Consider the following 14,606-nt stretch of genomic DNA (forward strand, 5'->3'; position numbering starts at 1 on the left):
ATCCACCCCAGCTATTCCCCTCCCCCCAGGTGTGCCCCTCCCTTCCATCCCCTCCCCAATCCACCCCAGCTATTCCCCTCCCCCCAGATGTGCCCCTTCCTTCCATCCCCTCCTCAATCCACCCCAGCTATTCCCCTCCCCCCAGGTGTGCCCCTTCCTTCCATCCCCTCCTCAATCCACCCCAGCTATTCCCCTCCCCCCAGGTGTGCCCCTCCCTTCCATCCCCTCCTCAATCCACCCCAGCTATTCCCCTCGCCCCAGGTGTGCCCCTTCCTTCCATCCCCTCCTCAATCCACCCCAGCTATTCCCCTCCCCCCAGGTGTGCCCCTTCCTTCCATCCCCTCCTCAATCCAGCCCAGCTATTCCCCTCCCCCCAGGTGTGCCCCTTTCCTCCTTCCCCCCCCGAATCCACCCCGGTTTTTCCCTCCCCCCAGGTGTGCCCCTCCCCCCTCCCACCTTCCCCAAACTCCACTCCGGCTTTTCCTCCCTCCCGTCTCGCTGAGCCCTAGCGCTGAATGAAGCCCCTGGCGCCCCATTGCTGCCCGGTGCCCGGACCGTGCCGTGCCGCGGGGCGCTCCGCAGCCGCCTGGCCGAAGGACGGAGGGGGAGGCAGAGGGGCGCTCGCACCCCACCGTACGCCCGCGCCCGGCTGGCGGCTGCTGCCTGGGGCGGAGCAGGCGTGACCTCCCGGCCAGCCTCCCGTCCCTGCAGCCCGGGACCCTGCCCCCCAGCCTCACCCCGGGGTGCCGGCGGCGGAGAGGCACCGATCGCGGGGCTGCCGAAGGGGCGGCAGAGCGGGGAGCTGCCCTGCGCCCCCCCCTTCCCGGCGCTGCGGGGGGGGCGACGGTGGCGGAGCCCAGCGGGGCTGCCCGGCTGCGAGGTCCCGGAGACGGCGACCCCCGGAGGAAGAGAAACGCCCCCGAACCTCCCCCCTGCTGCGTGGAATTGCGGGGTCCCCCCCACCCCGCCCCGCGTGTGCGCGGGCAGGGCTGGCGGCGCTGATCTCGCTTGCACGCTGGCTCCCCAGTATGCCCGGACTGCCTGTCACGCGTGGATCTAGCCAGAGACACCCCCCGGCCGCGCTGGAGCGGGCTGGGCGCCCGGCGGAGACTTCCTGAGAGCCGGGGTGGTTTTGGTTTTTTGGTTTTTTTTTTGGACGGGGGGGATCGGGGTTATTCGGAGGGGGGGAGGGCCGGCTTGGACGATTTTTCTCCCCCTTCCTCTGCTGTGTTTGTGTGCGGGGGAGGGGATCCTTTCGGAGCAGCATCCAGCGGGGAGGAAAACGAGCCACCCGAGGACACCCCCGCCCCGGCACACTGCAGGGCAGAGGATCCGGAGCGATCCGCGCCAGCTTGGAGCCGACCCCCGAATCCAGCCCTAGCTCGGCAGACGCTGCCCACCGATCCCCATCGCTCGCTCGCTCCGATTTCGTAACACCTTGTGGGGGGGGGGGAGGGAGGGCGAGGGGGGGCAAGGAAAGCGAAATGTCTCGATCCGGAGTGGAATTGGACTAGCTGAATGGAGCAGCCCGCTGGAAGGAGAAGTGAGGCTGGATCGCTAAAGGTAAGTCACTGGCTTGATTGTTTCTCGACTGGTGTGTGTGTATGGGGGGGTAGATCTGACAGCCCCCCCCCGGTAAATAACCGATCCATTGACCCTCTCTCGCTTTGGGTTCTGTGCTAAGCTGCAGGGAGATGGGGAGGGGGCCGGGGGGGAGAGGTGAGCGGGGGGGGGCAGGAAAAGGGGGAGAGGGAGGGTTGGGGCGATGGGAATGGCAGAGCGATCAGATCTCTGGAAATATGGACCCCCCCCATTGCTCAGATACCCTCCCCCCCCCCAAGCTGGAATGGGGGGGGGCTGTCATCTGTTTGGTGTTTTTTCCCTCCTCCTGTTTTCCCAGACAGGGATCGTTTTGCGCCAGTCCCCGGGAGAGGGAAGGCGGGGGGGGACACACACGCTTCCTAGCAGCGATGCTCACAGGAAGGGATGCATCCAAATCCGCCCCCCCCTTTCCTCGGGAGAATTGGTAGCGGGGAGGGGGGCGCCCCTGCGTCTGATCGGTGGGTGCAGCAGACAAAGCCACCTGCCCGGCACCCCGCGATCCGCTCTTACTGCAGTATTTTCTGGTGTGTGTGTGGGGGGGGGGGGGGGGGAATTACCCCTGAGTACCGTAATCTCTGGAGGGGGAGGGCGGGAATAATTCTTCCAGCTCTGGGTGACTCTCGATCCCCTCTCGCTGCGGGGAGATGGGGGGGGGGGGAGGAATAGATATAGATGCAGAACAGCTCGGACAGGAGATTGGGGCAGCCCCCTCCCCCCCAGTACGTGTCTTTATGTAACGGGCTTTATCCGGGGGAGAGGGGACACACTTTGTTCATATGTACCCTTCCAAGATGGTAGGATGCGGGCGGAATGGCTAATAAGGGAGGGGTGGGGGCTGTTGCCAGCCGTAGGGTGCGGAAGAGCTGTGCCCAGCACCCAACCCTGGGGCCAATCCTGATTGGGGGGGCGTTGAATTGGCCACCCCCTTAAAATGGGGTGGGGCGCCCCTTTATCCCCCGACCGGCCTGTGTGGCTGGAACCGGGGCGGCCTCACCTTTTGGCGCGGGGGAGGGGCCCGATCCTGCTCCCCTTACACGGGGGGGGGGAGGGGTAGGTTCTGCTGTCTTCCCCCTCCCCCACGCCCAGTAAATGGGGAAGGGACTCCATGGTGCGGGGAAGAGTCGTGTCAGCCCGGGGAAGGATTCGGCCCCCTTGGCATGTCTCAATCCGGATTGACGTCGGAATACAGCAGGATCCGGCCCAGAGAGAAGTAAACAAAGCGAGGAGGCGGTTAATACAGAGAGATCGGAGCCCCTCCTCCCCCACTGCACCCGCAATTATATCACCTCCTTTGCCCACCCCCCCCCACAACCTCCCCCGGTGTACCCCCCCCACACACACACACTCAGCCTTGGCCCTGAGATCGGTGGCGCGTCCGACGTGGGTGGGGGTGGCGTACGGGGGGGATCTCTGCAGCCGTGGCTGTGTGTTGGGTTTTTTTTAAAGGATCGAGTCCAAAAATTCCGCCGATGGTGGGGAGGGGGGGACGAGCCCGGGGTGGCTCCTTTAAAGCCCGTTTGGGTTTTGGGGGAGAGGGTCCCCGCATCTCTGGCTGGGTCTGTGGATCTAGTGGACCCCCCTGGGCCGCCTCTGCTGACCTTTACCCACCCTCGATTGTGGGGGGGGGGAGAAACAGGGTACATAGCTGCTCCCCCCACACCCCAAAGCGGGGGTGGGGGTGGGACCAGACGCTCTCGGGGGGGCTTAGCCCCAGAGCGAGGATGGCTAGAAGGAGGGAGGGAGAGATGGATGAGTGGACAGAAAACCCTGTTACTACGCTCAGCCTCCCGGTTCCCTCACTCCCACCCCCGCCCCAGGTTAATGGCATTTCCTGGATTTCGCCCCCATCTAGGATCTCAACCCCCCCTCCCCCAATTGCAAACGCCCCCCCCTTCCCACCCAAAATCAAATTCGCCCTAGCTTTTCATAATAAAATGGCGATTTGCTGGCGGATGGGGTGGGAGTAATTGCTTCGGGGGGAGGAAATTGAGGATGAGGGGGTCATCGTGGGGGTTCCTGGAGATCTCCCCACACACACACACGCACCCCAACGAGCAGAAGGAGGGCGTGGGATGTTGCAGGAGGGAGCTGGTTGGGGGAGTTGGCCCCCTGCCATCTGCTGGGGAGGTGGTACATGGGGGCTCCCCCACCGTACCCCCCATTGGAGGGGACCAATGCCCCAAGATAGGCACACTGTTGGGGAAAGGGGGAGCTTCCCAGTGCCATGCATTGGTCTCTCTGGCTCCCCCCCCCCCCCACACACAAAAGCCTTAAAAATATCCCCTGGCTTCTCCCGCCCGGGGGTGGTGGCCGGGGGTGGGGGCCAGATGCCTCTGGAATATTAACCAGGCAGCAGGGCTGGGACCCTGGAGCCCAGTTTGCTGCTGGGGAGAGGTTCCTTTGGGAGAGAGATGCTGAATTTTGTCCCACGGTCCTGGTCCCTGGTCAGCCCCACATCGTGTCACGACACCCCTCCCCCCCAAGCTGTCCAGCTCTGGCAGTTTGCTTTCTGCCCCCACAGGCAAATTGTGCAGGGGAGGGGCTGCTGGGCCAAACTCCAGCTTGACACCCCCCAGGATGCACAAAACAACCCCCTCCCCAAGCTGGGCAGTGAATATTAAGGCAACACACAGTAATTTGCTCGTTGCTTCAGAGGCAGGTTATTGCTGTGTCTCAAGGTGCCCGCTGAGGTCGGGGATGGCTGACCCCATTGCGCCAGTCCCTGCCCTGAAAAGCTCCCAGTCTGTACAGACGGGGAGAGGACAGACACTTGTTCCCATTTTACAGATGCGGAAACCGAGGCACAGAGCTAGGTGCAGGGACTGGCCCAAGGTCATGCAGGGAGTCAGTAGCAGAGCCAGGCTGTGAACCCGCAAGTCCTGACTCCTTGCCTGGGGTCTTCCTCCCCCACCCCCTCCCACCAAGGCTTTTGGCATGTGGGGCAGGGAGGGGGCTCCCTGTGGACTGGGTTGCCCCTCATGCCCTCAGAGTGGGTCACAAGGACCTCCTTGCTGACTGGGGACCTTGGGGGGAGGGGTAACTGGAGCCTCTCCCCAGGAGGTATAACTCACTGAGCACCACCCCACCCCTGTGGGAAAGTCCCTCCCATCTGGCCTGGCAGAGCTGTTTGGGGGAGGGAGGAGGAGGCTCTGACCTTACAAAGCCCCCCTCCACCACATCTGGATCAGTCCCACTGGTTTGGGGGGTAGAGGAGAGTTCATAGGAACCAGGATCTGGATCAAACTGAGTTGGGTTCCACAGAACCAGGGAGGGAGTGGAGGCCTGTTTTATCTTAGACTTTGAGTAGGGAGGTGTCTGGATAGACTGGTCCCCAAGCACTGCCCCTGCTAGTTCTGGATCCCCAGCTCCAGAGAGCCAGGACTCCTGGGTTCTCTGCTCCCTGCCCTGTGGTCTGGGGGTTAGAACAGGGGGAGGCTGGCAGCCAGGACTCCTGCAGTCAGTAACCATCAGGGGGTGCAATGGGTGGGCAGCCCCAAACTGGCAGAAGAGTGGGGGTGCCGAAGGCAGTGGTATCTAGCGGCTAGAGAAGTGAGGCATGGGGACTCCTGGGTTCCGTCCCCAGCTCTGGGAAGGCAGTGGTGTCTAGCGGTTAGAGCTGGGGCCCAGGACTCGTGGGTTCTATTCCTGGCTCTTCTGAGGCCAGACCAGCAAAATCACGTGGCTGCCAACCAAAGGGCTGCACTTCCCCCAGGAAAAGCAGAGGAAGGGAATGCGACTGACGCATGCCTGCCGCACCCCACACACCCTTTGAATACACCCCCCCCCCGAACTTCCTTCCCCTTCACAGATGCCGCCCAGCCCCTCAGTCTTTAGGACTCTCCCTACATCATGTGATTCAGCTGTGAGTGCCAATCTCTGCTAATCCCCACCCGGCACTGCCTGCGAGTGGAGCTGGGACCCCCCATGCCAGGTGCCCTGTGGCAGCCATAGGACTCCCCGCTCCCCCGCCGGGTCACTTTCCCTTGGTACCACGAGCAGGGGTCCACTGCACAGCCCGAGGTACCAAAGCCTCCTGCTCCCACGAGTGGCATAGCCAGGGCACGGCTGGATCAATCACTCAGGACCCTGCGGTCCCCTCTGGCTGCCCAGCCTGTGCTGCCTGGTGTTGCCACTAGGGGGCTCCCCTAAATCCCAGTCTGGACTCGGCCATGGAGGGTTACACTGCACCCCTGTCAGGTCCTAAAGTGACAGGGTCTTGCTTTCATGGGCGGGGCTAAGATTGGCTCCTCCTCTTGGGAACTGTCCTGGGGCTGGGGTGGGAGGTGAAAATACACCCCCGCTCCTGTGGGTTGAAGTAGGCTGTGTGTGTGCCCTGCTGCCGCCTCCTACCAATCACATCCCTGCTCCATGCCTCAGTTTCCCCTCAGGGACTGTGAGCTCTTTGGGGCAGGGCCTGTCTTTCACTCTGTGTCTGGGCAGCACCCAGCACAACAGGGGTCCTGATCTTGGTCTCTCTAGGAGCTGCCGCAGTAATAATAATTCCAGCTACGGTGGTGAAGTGTAAATGAAGTAGAGGATAAAAGCCTTAGTACTACTGCAGTGAAGGGCAACTCCCCCGTTTAGCTCGGGCATCTCGACAGGGCTGTGTTCAATGCCGGACGCCTGCAGCGCAGCCCACGGAGCCGTATAAGGCGGCACTCAGAGCTGGGCAAACATCACCACCTCCCTCCCTGCAGGGAGATTTAGGGGCTGAATTTCCAGTGGGAGCTGGGGTAGGGGCAGCCCTCCAGTGCCCAGTGGGTTAATTGCGCAAGGGAAAGGAAGCTTGCTTGTCTGGTGCCAGTTCACATGCAGGAATCACCATCTTGTTTTAGATCAGGGGCCCATCTAGCCCGGTATCCCGTCTGCAACGGTGGCCATAAGGAGACCCCTAGTAGGGTAATTCTAGGACCGCCTGCCCCCAAGGAATATTTCCCCAAATAGTCAGTAGCATTTGGCTCAAGGCTATAGATCCCTGCCCTGCGTCTTGGGTCTGTTTTAATCCTTGTTATTGTTCCACGGGAAAGTCTCCTATTCTGTATAATTGTCCAGTTCTTCTTGGAACAGGGGGTTCTGGTGGCAATGAGTTCCACAGGTGTCCCCCCTCCAAGTTCCTGGGCTCAACGCAGGAGAACTTGGGTAGTGTCTTTGGCCTGGAAGAGGTCAAGAGGTCAGACTGGCTGATCAGAACAGTCTCCCTGAACCTGGAAATCTAGGACTTGGGTTTGCCGAGGCCTTGAGAATTTCACCCCGTTATAAAATGCACTGGGTGTTTTCATTACAACCCATAGACTCACAGAAGATTAGGGTTGGAGGGGACCTCAGGAGGTCATCAAGTCCAACCCCCTGCTCCAAGCAGGGCCAACCCCGACTAAATCATCCCAAGCTGGGCCTTAAAAACCTCTAAGGAAGGAGATTCCACATCTCCCTAGGGAACCCGTTCCAATGCTTCACCACCCTCCTAGTGAAACAGTGTTTCCTAAAATCCAACCTAGACCTGTACGGTCTGAGGTGTGGGGAAAGGGGCTCCCATGGGGCAGGCTTTGGTGCAGCAGACAAGTGGGCCAGACCCCCAGCTGGTGTCAATCAGCCGTCACGCAATGGGAGCCGCCTGGGTATGAGCATCCGCCCTTCTGCTTTTCATGCTGCATCTGCCCGGGCCAGGGGCTGTCCTCCGGCCAGAGCCTGCGCCCTGCGCCCACGACCTGTTGTAGTGAATCCACCCCCACCCCCGGGAACGCCCAAAACAGACCTTGCAGAAAGAAAAAAAAACCCAGGAGCTGAGAGCCCACGGCCTCATCTTAGCCGCCATCTCCCCCCTGTCCTGAAGCATCTGCCCTGGGAAGCCAGCCCCGATGCCCCACGCGGGGGTGGGGGGTGGGGGGGTGTCATGCCACAGTCAGAGAAGGCAGTTAGCACCCCGGAGCGGAGGGATCCCAGCTGGTTACCAACCCCCGGCCCCCAATACCTCGAGTCTTCATTTCCGGGGGAGACGTTCAATGCTTTTCTATACCCCCCCCGCCCCCCCCGGGCCAGTGCTTGCCATCCAGGGGTGATTCTGCAGACGGACAGGGCCAGGAGGGAGGCGATTTTGGGGTGTGGTTGGCAGAGGTGGCGATTTTAGCCCCAATTCCGGAACCCGGGGGGGCCGATCCGCTCCGCCCTTCTTTTCATGGTTATTATTTAGCCGGCGACAGAGCGGGGGCGTCTGCCGTTGGTTTCTGGAGCCGCACTACCTGCCTGGCGCCCAGCTCCGGCGGACGGGGAGGTGGGGGGGATATTTCCCAGGGGGCCTCCTGCAATAGTGCTGAATGCATTACGGCCACCCCATCGGCTGATGCACACACGTCTCCGGGGCCAGCTCCCCGCCCCTGCCGGGCAGATGATTTTGGGGGGTGGCTCACCAGTGTGGAATCACCGGTTTGGAATCACATCGGGGTGGGGCGCCGGGGGCGGGGGAGGGAGCATCAGACAGCGGGAGAGAGACAGAAATTAGGGATGGGAGAGAATTGCTGGGCTCTGCCTCTCCACGGATCTCCCCATCGCCATGTTATCGGCTCGCTCGCTCCCCCAACCCTGGGCAGGGGAGGAGGCTGGAGCTGGGCGGGGGGGGGCAGTGCCCCCTGGCTTGAAGTGCTTTCCATCATGTACAGGGTTTACAGTTTGGTTCAATGGCTCTCGGCACCCCCACTATACAGATTGTTCCAATGCCACTGTGCCCCCCTCGATCTCTGTATCTATCCGCCCACCCATCCCCCACCCCACCCCGCCTCCGCCCATCCCCCCCACACCCCTTGATCTCTGTATCTATCCGCCTACCCATCCCCCACCCCACCCCATCTCCGTCCATCCACCCATCCCCCACCCACCCCATCTCTGTATCTGTCCACCCACCCGTCCCCCACCCCACCCTGTCTCCGTCCATTCCCCCATCCCCCCCCCCACACCCCTTGATCTCTGTATCTATCCGCCCGCCCATCCCTCACCCCACCCCGTCTCTGTCCATCCACCCCCAACACACCCCTTGATCTCTGTATCTATCTGCCCACCCATCCCCCACCCCACCCCGTCTCCGTCCATCCACCCATCCCCCGCCCCATCTCTGTATCTGTCCACCCACCCCACCCCACCCCATCTCTGTCCACTCATCCCCCCCACACCCCTTGATCTCTGTATCTATCCGCCCAACCCAACCCCCACCCCACCCCATCTCTGTATCTGTCCCCCGCATTCCCCCCCCCCCTTGATCTCTGGAGCTATCTGCCCAACCCATCCCCCACCCCATCCCGTCTCTGTATCTGTCCCCCGCATTCCCCCCCACCCCTTGATCTCTGTATCTATTCGCCCATCCATCCCCGTCCCACCCCCACTCTGCATTTGTCTGTCCACCCCTCCATCCACCCACCCCACCTCTGTATCTATCCATCCCCATATACCACCACCTATTGCTGTACCCAGCTAGGGTGGCCAGACAGCAAGTGTGAAAAATCGGGACCGGGGGCGGTGGGAGAATAGGCACCTATATAGGACAAAGTCCCACATATTGGGACTGTCCCTATAAAACTGGGACATCTGGTTACCCTAGTACCCACCCACCCTGTTATACCTCCATCTATTTCTGTGTCCACCCATCCCCACATCAATCCATCCACCCATCCACCCCCATGCACCTCCCTATCTACCTATCTATCTGTCTATCTATCCCCATCCACCCCTCTATCTATCTATCCCCATCCACCCCCTCTATCTATCGATCTATCTATCCCCATCCACCCCTCTATCTATCTATCTATCTATCTATCTATCCATCCCCATCCACCCGTCTATCTATCTATCGATCTATCTATCCCCATCCACCCCATCTATCTATCTATCCCCCAAAGATTTGCCCAACAAAACCACATGGATCCTCTTGGATTAACCCCAAGGATGAACCCTGCCCTGTTCCCCATCTCACCCCATCCCACTGGGGAGAAGGTGCTGGGCCTGCTCCCACCTTGAGGCTGGTTTTAAGCCCTCGAGTGCTCTGTATGCTGTTCTGTTGGGGCGGGGGGCATTGTCTACGCTGGGGGCGGGGTGGAGCAAGGTTACAGCAGAGAGAGAGGGAAATGAGAAACTTCACCCCACATTTGCTGTTAGGGCCCCCCCATCTCTCCTCTGGTGCCCATAATCTGCTGCCCTCAGGTCCCTCACTCTCCCTGCTCAGCTCCCCTGATCACGCCCGTGGCCGGGACAAGGTGGATCCCAGCTCGGGATTGGATCTCTCGGACACTGTGGGCCCCTTCAGAGAGCAGGATCCAGCAATTCACCCCAGCAAGGGATCTGCCCCATTGACTCCAATGGAGTGATGCCCAGGGACCTCAGCTGGGGAGCTGGACCCATTGACTTGGGATGAAACAGAGCCGTTCTGAGCTCCTCCCCCTGTCAGCCCCCCAGGCCACCCCCTCGGAACCTGCCGCTGGCAGACCATTGGGGTGTTGTTTAGATTTCTGCAGCACTTAGGTTCCAGCTGAGACCGGAGGCCCCACTGGGCCGGGCGCTGCCCGGAGCCCGAGATCGGGGGCCCCGCTGGGCCGGGCGCTGCCCAGACATGCAATGAGAGACTGTCCGTCCCTGACCCAAAGAGTTTCCAGTTTAAACAAAGGGAGGATTATCTCCCTTTTGTAGGTGGAGAAACTGAGGCACAGAGCGGTGAAGCCTCTGGTCCAAAGTCAACCAGTGAGTCAATGGCAGACCCAGGAACTGAACCCAGACCTCCTGAGTCCCAGCCTAGCACCATGAGACCCTCCCTCCTCTTTTTCTGAGCACATGGCCCTGGCAAGATGCTTTAGCCCACTGTCTTTCCTGCCTCCCCCTCCACAGCCCCATGGAGCAGAGCAAGGGGCCCATCTCACCCTGTATGTTGTCTCCACGGTGGCTGGGGCTGTCGCCTTTCTCCCAGCAACTGGTTGAGGCTCTCTGCAGACTCAGGCAGGTGCTGATACCAGTGACCTTCAGATCATTCCGATTGTGACACTGAGTCACCCCAGAAGTAGAGGCCCTGGGAGCTGGCCCATAGCTGGGGATCTGGCCCCGTCGACTCCAGCAGAGTGACACCGCTTTACACCCATTGGGGATCCAGCCCATTGCCTACAGGGGAGCGAGGAGCTAGGGGAGCAGGCCAGGGTGAACTCCCCACTACGTGTGTCCAGCGGTTGAGATGAGCAGCACTAGAGAAATGGCTGAGATAATTCTTGTCCCTCTGCCATCTTCCATCATCTCTCACCGCTCCTAATTCAATCACCCTCCCCCCCCGTCCCCTGTCCGGTCCCCCCCTGCCCCTCGGTGTTTCCTCCACACACCCCTCCCGCCCCCTCCCTCCAGCCCTGGCATTGCCCGTCTCGCAGCCCAGCTCCTGTCCAAGGCAGTGGCTAATTGATATGATAACCCAGCGCAGACTTGATTAGGGAGATAATTGGCTGGTGCCGGGCCGGGAAGCACGGTCCCTGTTTAATTTGGCCGGAGTCCACAAGGGCTGTGAGAGTTTGGAAAATGCCCTAATCGAATTTCAGCCCAAGGAAACCCAACCCCCGACCCGGGCACCGTGCTGGATTTGGCCGCTCGTACCGGGGCACAGAAGTGGCTTTGGGCTGCGTGCAGCAGCTCCCTCTAGGGGTGAGGGCTGTGGGGCAAGAGCCCTGGGAGTGCCGCTCCCTAGAGGACGATGCACCTGCTCGGGGACCAGAAGATTGAAGGTTCGAATCCCGGTTCTGCACTTGGGATTTTTCACCTGCCAGCTGTGATTATCGCAACTTCATTCCCGCTTCCTCTTGGCTGCTGGTGTGTTGTCCCAAAGCCATACGAGGAGGTACAGCTGAGGACAAACCCAGGAGTCCTGATTCCCATCCCGCCCCTGCTCTAACCATTAGATCTCACTCCCCTCCCAGAGCTGGGGATAGAACCCAGATGTCCTGACTCTCAGCCCTGCCCCCAACCACTAGACCCCCCTCCCCCAAGCCAGGGGAGAACCCAGGAGGTTCACATAAGAGGATAATAGCCTACTGCTGCTGCCAGTGAAGAGAGTTCCCCCTTTAGCTGAAGTAGTAGAACCCCGCTGGGAGTGCTGGTTGGCGTTCAGGGCCTAGATCTTAATATTAGGTGTATTAGGGGGGTGCCAGCCAAGAGTGGGGTGAGCGAGAGAGTCCCGGCCTCAAAGAGCTGCCAGCCTGAACAGACCTAGGGTGGGTGGAGAAACCGAGGCACAGAGAGGGGAGGGGTTTGCCCAAGGTCGCCCAGGCAGGCAGCAGCCAAGCCAGAAATAAACCCCAGGTTTCATGCCCGAGCATCCCCGCCCACTATGCCTCACAGCCACGGCCTGCGCTGCTTTGCGCCTGTGTTGTCTCCGCGGTCGGAGGGGTTAAGCTAAGGCCAGGGGCAAACATAAACGCAGCCTCCAGCACGCACAGCTCCTAGTGTCCCCCCAGACCCCCGCCACCGTTCAGCTGGGCCTCTGCCTGACACTGGCCCTTTAAGACTCCAGGGTCATTGAGTGGCAGGGAAGCCTGTGAAGCAGGACTATAAAAATTGACCAACGCCGAGCGAGGGGAGTCCCTGCAGAAGCCAGCCTGGGGGCTGTGCGTATTATCGATGGTTAATTAGCTGCACGTGGCCCATCAGAGGGCCCCAAAGCGCTTCTCGGACAGGACTGAGCCAATGCTTGTGAGCTCAGAGTCAGTGCTGTCGCACGGGGAGGGACACTGAGGCACGGGACGAGGAAGTGACTTGCCCAAGGTCATGCAGCAAGGCGCAGCTTGCGAGGGAACCTAGGAGTTCTGATCCCCAGCCCCCTCCCCCGGTCTAACCACTAAACACCACTCCCCTCCCAGAGCTGGGGACAGAACCCAGGAGTCCTGGCTCCTCCCACCACCACGACCCACTCAACTTCATTCACCTCCAGCACAACGGGGCCCTGATCTCGGTTGGAGTCTATGCAGCTCCAGGCACAACTGGGCCCTGATCTCAATCAGGGTCTGTGCAGTGCCCGGCACGATAGGGCCCTGATCTCAGTCGGGGTCTGTGCAGCGCCTGGCACAATGGGGGCCCTGATCTCAGTCAGGGTCTGTGCAGTGGGGTGCTGACAATGGTGGGTGTGAGTCCAGTGCTGCCCGCATGGTGTGGGCAGCCATTCGCAATCCAGTCACGCCCCATCCCCAGGGCATGGCTTGCGGGCCCACGCCGTCCTGTATCACAGCCACGGGGCCCTGCCATGGGCCTGGCAGGGCCCCTGGGCACAGGTTTGCTCTCCTGCAGGGCGGGTTCCGGGCCCTGTCGCTGGATCAGGAGCTAGAAAGGAACCGGACAGAACTGCAGGGTTGTTCCCCACTTCATCAGGGTTTCTAGGAGCAAAGGAGACTTTCCCCCCTCTTGACTTCCCAGGACATTAATTAGGTGTGTTATGGTAACATCTAGAGACCCCAGCTGAGATCAGGGCCCCGTTGTTCCAGGCGCTGCACAGACCCCAGCTGAGATCTGGGCCCTGTTGTGCCGGGCGCTGCACGGACCCTGACAGAGATCAGGGTCCCGTTGTGCCAGGCGCTGCACAGACCCTGCCCCAGAGACAAGTGGTGGAAGGTGAAACTGAGGCACAGAGAGGGGAAATGAATTTCCCAAGGTACCTAGCGGGTCAGAGGTGGAGACAGAACCCAGGTGTCCTGCGTCCCAGGTTACTGGCCCCTGGTGCCTCCTTTTATGGATGGAGGGGGAATCTCTCTGTCTCATCCTGTCAGTTTCAGCCCTGTTGCAGCCTGGGGTTTGTGGTTCCCAGGGGTTCCTGGCATTAGGTTCCCAGCTGGATGAGGACAGTGCAGAGGAAGGGCAGAGTTAAGGGTATCTGGGCAACCTTTGAACTCCCCATTTCTGCCCTTGGGCTGGCGCATATCGTCCACGGGCAGCTCTGAGTTCTCTGCCCATTGCAGCCACCAAGGGGACGGGCATTCGCCTAGTGTCAATCTTCAGTCCCCTCTCGTGGCCACTTGGCACAACAGGACAAAAACCTACTGCCGCAGCTGGGTGGAGGCACCTGTCTGTTAGCTCATGATGCTGGTGGTGCTTTTGGGGTTCCAGGCTTGTTGACGACCCAAGCAGGGAGCAGCCTGGCACCAGTAGAGCTAATTAGACCCTTTTTCTGCCCCCCGGCCTGTGAGCTGAAAGCAGGGATCCCGACCTCCCAGGTCATTGCCACCCGCCCCACACCCTGAATGCTGGATTCATTATTTAAAAGCAGGGTGGAAAGAAGAAGGAAAGCAACCTTCATTATCATATCGAGAAAATTACCCCCATCCCCCTAACTAGCAATTTTCCTGCCACATAGTTCAGTGCTGACTAGCCCATTAATTATAGAGATGAAAAATCATTTGGAAACCAGGAAAGGAAACTAATTGGCTCTTCCCCCAGCTAAAACGAGCCGGTGCTAGCGGGAGAGGGGTGCAGGGATCTCAGTCACGAGTTGGTCCTGACGGGGTCTCCTCCTTGGGAAGATTTCTCGAGACTCTCCCTTTGCTCAGAGCAGTCTAGGGAGCATGGCATGTGGTCAAGAGGAAAGAGGGGCCTGTGGTTAAGGTGTGGGGCTGGGGGAGATTTGGCTTCACTACCCTGCCTCAGGATGACCTCGGCTGAGTCAAGGCACCTCTGTGCCTCAGTTTTCCCATCTGTAAAATGGGGATAATGGATCTTCCTGTGTCTATTCAGACTGTGAGCTCTTCTGAGCAGGGGCTGCCTCTGACTCTGTGTCTGCAGCTCCTGGCACAACGGGGCCCTGATCTCGGTCAGGGTCTGGGCAGCGCCCGGCACAACGGGGCCCTGATCTCGGTTGGGGTCTGGGCAGCGCCTGACACACGGGGGCCCTGATCTTGGTCGGGGTCTGGGCAGCGCCCGGAACAATGAGGGCCTGATCTTCATTGGGGTTTCTACCATAACATGCATAACAACAGTGGATCGAACCAGCCTCTTGGTTTTAAGACAGCTGG

At 60.5% G+C, this 14,606-nt stretch overlaps 1 protein-coding gene across 1 annotated transcript in view; it reads left to right on the forward strand.

The window, feature by feature from the left end:
* The first annotated feature begins 1,479 nt into the window (after positions 1-1,479).
* ADGRL1 (adhesion G protein-coupled receptor L1) overlaps positions 1,480-14,606 on the forward strand; it is a 93,435-nt gene continuing 80,308 nt past the window's right edge. Inside the window, exon 1 of the mRNA XM_077838224.1 lies at positions 1,480-1,563. The gene's annotated coding sequence lies outside the window, so the exon portion shown is untranslated. The remainder of the gene's footprint in view (positions 1,564-14,606) is intronic.

The sequence above is a fragment of the Eretmochelys imbricata genome, chromosome 20 (assembly GCF_965152235.1).
Source record: "Eretmochelys imbricata isolate rEreImb1 chromosome 20, rEreImb1.hap1, whole genome shotgun sequence".
Lineage (NCBI taxonomy): Eukaryota > Metazoa > Chordata > Testudines > Cheloniidae > Eretmochelys > Eretmochelys imbricata.